Source organism: Protopterus annectens, chromosome 4.part0, assembly GCF_019279795.1.
Source record: "Protopterus annectens isolate FY-2018-M chromosome 4.part0, PAN1.0, whole genome shotgun sequence".
Taxonomy (NCBI): domain Eukaryota; kingdom Metazoa; phylum Chordata; order Ceratodontiformes; family Protopteridae; genus Protopterus; species Protopterus annectens.
In genome coordinates, this window is record NC_056733.1 from 1602980537 (window position 1) to 1602991526 (window position 10990).

Below are 10990 nucleotides of genomic sequence, written 5' to 3' on the forward strand. Positions count from 1 at the left end.
AGCAGTTTGGTTTTGGCGGTTATCCGCTGGTGTTGATTCTTTACAGTGGTAGAGTTCGTTGTTCAAAACTCCAGTTTCAGCTTCCTCTGTTAATCCTTAGCAGAATAAGGATTTTTTGTGTGTGTGAGTTTTTGCTGGTCTGTTTAAGTTAGAAGACCTAGCTGGATTTTGTTGTTCGAAACTCCAGTTTCAACTTCCTCTGTTAATCCTTAGCAGAATAAGGATGCACTTGAGTTGTGTGTGAGTTTTTGCTGGTCTGTTTAAGTTAGAAGACCTAGCTGTCCCTTTTCTTTCTGGAGTAGGCTGTTTTAGTTAGAGGACCTAGTCCTCATGGTGTTTCTTCCTCCTTTAGGGTTAGGCCCATTTAAGTTAGAGAACCTAGTCCTCCCTTTTACTTCTCTTCTCTTTTCATCTGTGTGTTATGTCTAAAGAGGTTAAGGAGCACAAGCCTTCAGGTTTCAAGAAATACATGAAGTGCTCCCAAAAAAATGTCATTGACGGATGGTCATGGTCTATATGTCTATTGCGTAGGGGCCATCCATTTGCAAGAGACTTGCTTGTTTTGTCATGCCTTCTCCCCTAGAGTGTTACAGGAGAGAAGGAACAAGCTAATTCTAAAGGGTCTTTTAAAGCCTTCCTTTGAGGAAGCCTTGTCTAGCTCTTCCTCTTCTTCCAAGTCCACTAAATCTGCTAAGTCTAAGTCTTCGAAAAGACCTTCTCCGGCACAGGCTGGTGTCTCGGAGCCGCCTCCTAAAATGGCAAAATCTGCCTCATTGGCTCCACTGCCTTTAGAGCCGACTGAGAGCAGCATTGTGGTGACAGGGTCGGATCCTGGTTTGTTGGAGCCGACCACTAAATTTATGGAACCTGCTATTCCTCCAAGATCAAGATCCCTGACTATGTCCTCCAGGTCTTCCAGGAGCCTTTCGGAAGAAGATGTGGAGAGGGTGGTCAAGAGACTGCTAAAGTCATCTGCTCTATCTAAATTGTTGTCGGCTCCAACCTAGTCAGTTTCAGAGCATATGGAACCCGTTATACCCTCGATTGTTATTCCTCCTCCGAGCCAAGCTGGTTTGTCAGAGGGCTTGGTGCCATTGGTGGAACCCTCGGCTCCAGCTCCATTTCCGGTTGCTTCGGGGCCGAGTTCTGCTCCAACACTTTCAGTGTCGTCCGTTGTGTCCAGGGGCCAAAGCTCTCCAGTCGGCGCCGACAGGGAAGGTTGGAATCAGTCTTCTTCGGTTCTGAGTCTCCCTCTTGACGCTTCGGCTAGGGTGAGTTCAGACCCTACCTCTATCTCAGAGCCGATAGCTCTGGCACCGATGGCATCCTTGGTCTCTTCAGAGCGGGAGAGGTCCTCGGAGCCAGAGAGGTCAGCATTCGAGATGATGAGGAGCGTGCTGTTCAAGTCACCAGTTGCCACCAAGGGTACAAGCACTCTCCCCTAGAGGACCCACTTCTGTCTCAGCCCTACTCTCTCCGGAGGCAGCAGAGACCATCAGCCTCAGGATCCCCGGCTGGTGGCCCCACTCTTCTTTGACCTCCCTGGAATACCCTTCTGAGGAGCCCTCCAGGAAGAAGACATGCAAGAGGAAGCATGTTGACTCCCAGGATGAGTCTTTGACATCTGACATTGACCTCGAGGAGTCGGAAGGATCCCCCAGGTTGTCCTCTGATGATGTCTCCTTCATGGACATCCTGGAGATTCTTAAGCAGAGGTGCGGCTGGCCCACTGTCAACCCTTCTGATGAGGAGTCGGTGTACCTGAAGGCTTTTGGGTCTCAACCTTCTGCCTCTTGGGTGTCTCCACCTTTTGACAAACTGATGGATTTAGTTAGTCAAAAGGTGTGGGATATTCCTGATGTTGTGGAGCCAGCCCCTAGGAGACCCAACAAGTTTCTTTCTGCCCCTGCAGATAAAGAATTTTTTCCAAAAGTGTCCCTGTAGATGCCATGGTGGTGGCGGCAGCCACTAAGAAGGAGCTTGCTGAGACTTGTTCTTCTGTCCATCCGCCGAATAAGGAGTCTTGACAGATGGACAGGTATGGGAAGTGTGTCTTCAGTTCAGTGGCTTTTACTCTTCGATTGTTGAACTATCTCACTCACTTCACGAGATTGCAGAGGGATCTCCTCAAGGAGTTAGGAGATTCTATAAACCCGGGGTTTTTTCAAAAAAGTACTTGAGGAGGTTTCCCACGCATAAAAACGATTTTTTCAAGTATTTTCAGCTATTTTTCAAGTATTTCAATTTTTTTAAAAGTAAACTTCTTAGGCAGTTCTTCCTCATTCTCTTTACTATAATCCTCCTTATTAGTCTTCAGTTTTAAAGCATCAGGATATTTTCTTATAGCAATTTCTTAAATTTACCATTGGTGGTATTTTCTATTTCTGCATTCTTTTCTTTCCTTTCTACCATTTATAACAGGCTAATTCTTAGTTACGATTGTTGGTATTTTTTGTGTGTGTACATATATCTATACACACACACAGATATATATATATATATATATATAAAATATATAATATATATATATATATATATATATATATATATATCTGTATCTCTATATGTGTGTGTGTATGTAGGTATACACACACACACACACACACACACACACACACACACACACACACACACACACACACACACACACACACATACACACATATATATATATATATATATATATATATATATATATATGGGTCTACTTCCGATTGTTGAAAATCACTTTCTTGACAACCGGAAGATCGAACCCATTTAAGTGAATGTGCACTAAATTGAAAGTGCACTTTCACAAAAGCTGGATGTTGTGTAGTCCAGTCTCACCTTCATTTTTACTTATGGGTTCAGAGCTGATCCTCGGCTCTGACTTGCCGATTTATAAGCTCGAAGACTTCTGGTTGGCTCGTGGCTAAGCAGGTATCCCATAGTGCACCAGTACAAACCCCAGATCTCGTTTGCTGCGTCGATGAGTTTGGTTGTGCTTCTCTTGGCTCTGGCTAAGTGTTAACTTTTTTCTTGCTTATATTGCTTAAAATCTTGTTCAAAGTTATAATTAGTGTAGTACAATAGTTGTTGCATTAGTATTTGGTAGTGTAGGTTTACTAATTCTTAGGTAATCAGCCTTTGCACCCCTTGGTGCAAGCATTGGCCTTGGGCCTGTTAGTGTGCTTTGTGGCATCTTGTGTACCAGTTTTAGATTTATTGTTAGTGCTGTTAGCTTGATAATGCTAGCTTTTTCTATCTACAGTTTTGTAGAGCAGTTTGGTTTTGGCGGTTATCCGCTGGTGTTGATTCTTTACAGTGGTAGAGTTCGTTGTTCAAAACTCCAGTTTCAGCTTCCTCTGTTAATCCTTAGCAGAATAAGGATTTTTTGTGTGTGTGAGTTTTTGCTGGTCTGTTTAAGTTAGAAGACCTAGCTGGATTTTGTTGTTCGAACTCCAGTTTCAACTTCCTCTGTTAATCCTTAGCAGAATAAGGATGCACTTGAGTTGTGTGTGAGTTTTTGCTGGTCTGTTTAAGTTAGAAGACCTAGCTGTCCCTTTTCTTTCTGGAGTAGGCTGTTTTAGTTAGAGGACCTAGTCCTCATGGTGTTTCTTCCTCCTTTAGGGTTAGGCCCATTTAAGTTAGAGAACCTAGTCCTCCCTTTTACTTCTCTTCTCTTTTCATCTGTGTGTTATGTCTAAAGAGGTTAAGGAGCACAAGCCTTCAGGTTTCAAGAAATACATGAAGTGCTCCCAAAAAAATGTCATTGACGGATGGTCATGGTCTATATGTCTATTGCGTAGGGGCCATCCATTTGCAAGAGACTTGCTTGTTTTGTCATGCCTTCTCCCCTAGAGTGTTACAGGAGAGAAGGAACAAGCTAATTCTAAAGGGTCTTTTAAAGCCTTCCTTTGAGGAAGCCTTGTCTAGCTCTTCCTCTTCTTCCAAGTCCACTAAATCTGCTAAGTCTAAGTCTTCGAAAAGACCTTCTCCGGCACAGGCTGGTGTCTCGGAGCCGCCTCCTAAAATGGCAAAATCTGCCTCATTGGCTCCACTGCCTTTAGAGCCGACTGAGAGCAGCATTGTGGTGACAGGGTCGGATCCTGGTTTGTTGGAGCCGACCACTAAATTTATGGAACCTGCTATTCCTCCAAGATCAAGATCCCTGACTATGTCCTCCAGGTCTTCCAGGAGCCTTTCGGAAGAAGATGTGGAGAGGGTGGTCAAGAGACTGCTAAAGTCATCTGCTCTATCTAAATTGTTGTCGGCTCCAACCTAGTCAGTTTCAGAGCATATGGAACCCGTTATACCCTCGATTGTTATTCCTCCTCCGAGCCAAGCTGGTTTGTCAGAGGGCTTGGTGCCATTGGTGGAACCCTCGGCTCCAGCTCCATTTCCGGTTGCTTCGGAGCCGAGTTCTGCTCCAACACTTTCAGTGTCGTCCGTTGTGTCCAGGGGCCAAAGCTCTCCAGTCGGCGCCGACAGGGAAGGTTGGAATCAGTCTTCTTCGGTTCTGAGTCTCCCTCTTGACGCTTCGGCTAGGGTGAGTTCAGACCCTACCTCTATCTCAGAGCCGATAGCTCTGGCACCGATGGCATCCTTGGTCTCTTCAGAGCGGGAGAGGTCCTCGGAGCCAGAGAGGTCAGCATTCGAGATGATGAGGAGCGTGCTGTTCAAGTCACCAGTTGCCACCAAGGGTACAAGCACTCTCCCCCCTAGAGGACCCACTTCTGTCTCAGCCCCTACTCTCTCCGGAGGCAGCAGAGACCATCAGCCTCAGGATCCCCCGGCTGGTGGCCCCCACTCTTCTTTGACCTCCCTGGAATACCCTTCTGAGGAGCCCTCCAGGAAGAAGACATGCAAGAGGAAGCATGTTGACTCCCAGGATGAGTCTTTGACATCTGACATTGACCTCGAGGAGTCGGAAGGATCCCCCAGGTTGTCCTCTGATGATGTCTCCTTCATGGACATCCTGGAGATTCTTAAGCAGAGGTGCGGCTGGCCCACTGTCAACCCTTCTGATGAGGAGTCGGTGTACCTGAAGGCTTTTGGGTCTCAACCTTCTGCCTCTTGGGTGTCTCCACCTTTTGACAAACTGATGGATTTAGTTAGTCAAAAGGTGTGGGATATTCCTGATGTTGTGGAGCCAGCCCCTAGGAGACCCAACAAGTTTCTTTCTGCCCCTGCAGATAAAGAATTTTTCCAAAAGTGTCCCTGTAGATGCCATGGCAGTGGCGGCAGCCACTAAGAAGGAGCTTGCTGAGACTTGTTCTTCTGTCCATCCATGAATAAGGAGTCTTGACAGATGGACAGGTATGGGAAGTGTGTCTTCAGTTCAGTGGCTTTTACTCTTCGATTGTTGAACTATCTCACTCACTTCACGAGATTGCAGAGGGATCTCCTCAAGGAGTTAGGAGATTCTATACAGGGTACATGTACTGAGGGAGTCCCTGACAACATTTCTGCTCAGTTGTCCACCTTAAATTCTATAGTTAACTCCTCCATGCTTATTTCTTATGAGGCTGATGAAGTAAGTAGGGCAGCGGGTTCAGGAGTTGCCCTAAGGCATCACTCCTGGATGCGCTTGTGTAATTTTGCGGAACAGTTTAAGTCCACTTTCACCAACGCCCAATTTGATGGTTCCTCATTGTCTGGATCTAAGGTGAAGGACACACTCACTCTGTGTGAGCAAGAAGGAAAGATGCTCTCTGCTGTGGGAGTATATTTTACTGTTGCCTCTAGACCATACTCTAAAGGTCAAAGAGGCGGTACAATGTGGTTCAAGAAGTCCCAGAGGGTCTTTCTGGACACACAGGGTGAACCCTCCTTCAGAGGCAGAGGAGGAGGAGGAAATGGGAGATGTCGCCCTAAAGGCAGGGGCAGTCCGCAATACCAACAAGGTCATGATTTCTTTTGTGGACGGCCTTATCAACGTTCCTGATATGGGGCCTGACTGCATTTCTCTGGGGCCGGTCGGGGGTTGCATTTCTTTGTATCCAGAAGCCTGGCTAAGTATAACCCAAGACAAGTGGGTACAAAGAGTTGTTATCAGAGGCTATATCATACCCTTTTCCCTTCCACCGTTTGTTCCCAAGAAGATCCCAGATGTACCACCCAATCTCAGGGATCAGGCAACTGTGGAGATCAACAAGTTGCTCTTAAAAAAAGTCATCCAATCCATCCCAGCAGACCAGATAGGATCCAGAACTTACTCCAGTTCTTTTTAGTCCCAAAATGAACAGGAGACTGGATGTCAATATTGGACCTCAGCAGATTAAACGAATCCGTGAGGAAGGACAAGTTTTGGATGGTAACACTGCAGTCGATACTCCCTTTGTTAGGGAAAGACTATTGGACGTGCTCAATAAATCTCCAGGATGCCTACTACCATATAAAAATGGACAAGTTGTCCATGAGCCATCTATGCTTCCAGCTGGGAGCCAGTCACTATCAGTTTTGTGCTCTGCCCTTTGGTCTCACCACAGACCCCAGGGTGTTCACCAAATGCATGGCAGTAGCAACAGCTCATCTGAGACTTCCGGGATTCCAGGTGTTTCTGTATTTGAATGACTGGCTCCTGACTTCCCCCACCAGGCAGCTACTTCTCCAAATCAGGGATGCCACTATTCAACTTTGTGCTCAATTAGGGATCTCCATAAATTGGGAAAAATCTGCATTATTGTCCTCTCAATCTGTGATTTTTATAGGCGCAAAGGTAGACACAGTGAACATGACAGCTCGTCTTCCCATCAAAAGGGCACAAAATTTAATCTTTCAAATTCAATGTTTTCTCCCGTTGCAGAAGGTCGAAGCAAAGTGGGTTCTTCAGCTCCTCGGGACTATGGCATCCACCATCCTATTAGTACCATTAGCCAGGTTGCACATGAGAATTCTCCAGTGGCTTCTGTCTTCCCAATGGTCCTTCCAATTTCTTCTGCTGAATCACTCTATTCTGCTGATGGAATCATGCAAAGAGGACCTCCTTTGGTGGATAGCACCCAACCAGTTGACGACGGGTGCCCCCTTTGTTCCTGCCCAACCCATTGCCACTGTGACCACAGATGCCTCCCAGATCAGGTGGGGGGCATTATCTTGGCAGGACTGTCCAAGGAACATGGCAAGAACACGAGGCTCACTTGCATATCAATGTTCTGGAGATCAGGGCGGTGCTCCTGGCGTTGCAAGCACTTCAAGACCTTCTTCCTCTAGGGACTATTGCGATACAATCAGACATGTCAGTAGTTTGGTATATCAACAAACAGGGTGGAACCAGATCTTACCCACTCTGTCGAGAGGCCATGCGAGTTTGGGAATGGGCAATTTCTTCCCAGCACTTTCTGGTTGCAACGCACATTCCAGGGACGACCAACATGATAGCCAACAAGATCAGCCGGGCGATCCTACTGCCTCATGAGTGGTCTCTGAAACACGAAACACGAAACAGCGGAACAGATTTTCCGCAAATGGGGACAGCCTTGCTGCGACCTATTTGCCAGTCCAGTCAATGCCAAATGCAGCAGCTATTTTCCCTCATTCCCCATCTGGGGGAGACACCCAGAGACGCTCTAGCTCATGATTGGCCCCCGGGTCTTCTGTATGCTTTTCCTCCATTTCCTCTCATTTCCAAAGTGATTCAGAAAGCCAGATGGCTGGGATGCAAGTTAATCCTCATTGCTTCTTACTGGCCTCATCAGGTTTGGTTCCCCTTCCTCGAGCCTCTTCTCCTGGACAATCCTTGGATTCTGGACCCAGCTCCAGATCTGTTGACTCACATGTCAAGTTCGCTACATCCCTCAATCCACACCCTCAAATTGACATTGTGGCTGCTCCAGTTCCATCCCTAGTCAGGCTTCACAATGTATCTTCCTCAGTGTCACATATCCTTATGTCCTCCCATAAACCTTCAACTAGGAGACTATGTGGCAGTAAATGGAAAAGATTTTCTATTTGGGCACAGAAAATTAATGTAGATCCCTACACTTCTTCTATCTCTGTGATTTTGGAATTTCTCTCCGAGCTTTTTCTGCAAGGATCTGCCGCTGCCACTATCAGAGTTCAATTGGCGGCTATTTCTCATTTCCATTTAGGGTTTCCAGATAGAAATTTAATGTCTCATAAGCTATGCAAGACCTTTTTGAATGAAGCCACTCTGTTGAGGCCACCACTCCAAGAACCTGTGGCTTTTTGGGATTTAAATTTTGTGTTGTCCAAACTGACATCTTCCCTGTTTGAACCTTCTCACTCATCTTCATTGAAATCTTTGTCTTGGAAGACTTTGTTTTTGGTGGCTATCACATCAGCTAGATGGTTATTGGAGTTACAAGCCTTGTCTGTTAAGCCACCTTATTTCATCTTTCATAGAGACAGGGCCTCACTGTGTACTAACCCCTCCTTTTTCCCCAAAGTTTGTTCCCACACCACCTTAAATCAATCCATAGAACTCCCAGTTTTCTTCCCTAATCACTGTAATGCAGCTGAATATTGGTTTCATCAGCTAGACGTGCATAGACAACTACGTTTTTATTTGCATCGGACCAAGGAGTTTAGGAAATCAGATCAACTATTTATTTCCTTTTCTGAATCCAGATTGGGCTTACCAGTTTCTAAAGTGACACTATCTAATTGGATTTCCAGTTGCATAGCCTTTGTCTACAGTTCGGAGGGCTGACCTTTACCCTTCAAGATCAAGGCTCATTCTACCAGGTCTCTGTCTACCTCTGCAGCCTTTCAAGCCAGGGTCCCACTTGATAATATTTGTGCAGCAGCTACGTGGGCTACCCCTCACACTTTTATTACACATTACAAATTGGATTTAGTTTCCAGGGGTAGAGCATTCTTTGGCTCCACGGTGCTCAGGAGTATTTTCCAGTGAGCCACCCAAGAATAAGGCGCTAGGGACGCTGTCCCATACGTAAAAATGAAGGTGAAATTGGAATACAGAACATAAAGAAGTTATGTACTCACCATAATGTTCCATGTTGGTAGTCCATCTCACCCTTCATTTTTACCAACCCGCCCTCCTGCCCCCATCCTGGAAGTATCTGGAGATATTAATATTTTGGTTATCTTTGGTTCAAGACCCTTTAGTATTGCTTTGTCTGTTATGGCTATTTCTTCTAGTGAGCAGCAAACAAGATCTGGGGTTTGTACTGGTGCACTATGGGATACCTGCTTAGCCACGAGCCAACCAGAAGTCTTCGAGCTTATAAATTGGCCGAGTCGGAGCTGAGAATTGACTCCGAACCCATACGTAAAAATGAAGGGTGAGATGGGCTACGAACAGGGAACGTTATGGTGAGTACATAACTTCTTTTTCTCCAAAGCGCATTACAGTGGGGATAAGGAAGCATATCCTTTTCCCCATTGTAGTGCAATCTCAGAATTAGTATATTTAAGTTGGGGGTGCAGGGTGGCTTGCCTCCCTGCAAAATACTGTTTAAAGTAATTTTGTTTTTTGCCGGTTCAGAAAACCTGCTTTTGGGAAAGTGCACTTTTGATTTAGTGCACTTTCTCTTAAATGGGTCTTGATGTTGCTTGTTCGAGATTGTGTAATTTCAATCAAGCAACATAGACCCATATATATATATATATATATATATATATATATATATATATATATATATATATATATATATATATAAATCTTTTTATATTATTTAATTTTTTACTTTGATGTACTGTTATGGCCGACAAACGCAATAGGAACTTCTCTTGGACACAAAATCGCTTACTCACATGCCCACAAGAAATGCATCTATTGACTAGGAGCAGCTCATTTAAATACAAACTGCTCAGTGTGTGCAGCTTTCAATACGAGAGCTGTAGCTGACAGATGTAGTAAACTTATTCTTAAGGATTTACTTTCTCCCCAAACATCTTCTTCGGGTGCTTAAACTCCAGGTAAGACCAGTAAAGCTCCTTCTGAACATAGGAAGAATTCACCACCAAAGTCTTCCAAGACTTCGGTGGAACTGCCTCATGAAATTTCATATCTGATCTAACTTCTTCAGACTCGGTGATAGGATCCAAAATATGTGGATCCTAAACCACTGGATCCAATTATCATATCAGCAAAGCCTACAACTCAGACAATGGATCTCAAACCCTGGTATCCAAAGCCTAGTATGTCCTGCACTCCTACAGCTCATGGCCTAGAGTTTCTTTTCGATCCAATCTCCATCAGGCTCCATTCCCCTTTCATGAAAACTCCCAAGAAGGACTCTAGGTCTCAGATATCCATATCATCCACCAGGTCCTCCAGAAGTCTTTCTGAAGTAGTTGTGGACAGGATGATGCAAACCTTCCTCAGAGCTCAAATTAAGATGGGTGTTACTTTGGCTCCATCCCATATTGGATATGTGAGTCTACCTGCTACTACTCACACAGTTTTCACTCTTTCTATGAACCACCTTTGGTTTTGGAGCCCCAGAATCTGATAGCTCTGAGAGATCTGGAGCTGGATCCCAACAGAATTAGTTCCTCGACTCTGACATTATCCCTGACTAACTCTGCTCCTATGCCTTCAGATTGGAACAGGTCCCAGATCCAAAGCATCATGTACTTCATATGTGTGGCTGCAACTTGGGTCATTCCTCATATCTTTATTACTCATTACAAACTGGATCTGGTGTCTAGGGGAAGAGCAGCCTTAAACTGCACTGTGTTCAGGAATATACTTCCTTGGAGTACACCCAAGATTTTAGGGATCTGGGGACTCTGCCCCAACTATTGAGGATTGAATGAACATTGACATCAGATAAAGAAGTTATGTACTGATCATACCATTCCATCAGTGCTGTCCATTGTCATTCTTCCTCAACTCCCCTCCCACCAACCCTCAACATTTTTCACAACTGATTTATGGAAGAAGGAGAATTTATAAGTCCTTCCTTTCACTGTTGCAGTGTTCTTTACATCTGGGATTCCCTGCCAAGGGTAGACCAACATCCGGCCAGTATACCATAGCCTAATGTTGCTTTAAGGTACGCCGAACATCACAAGTATG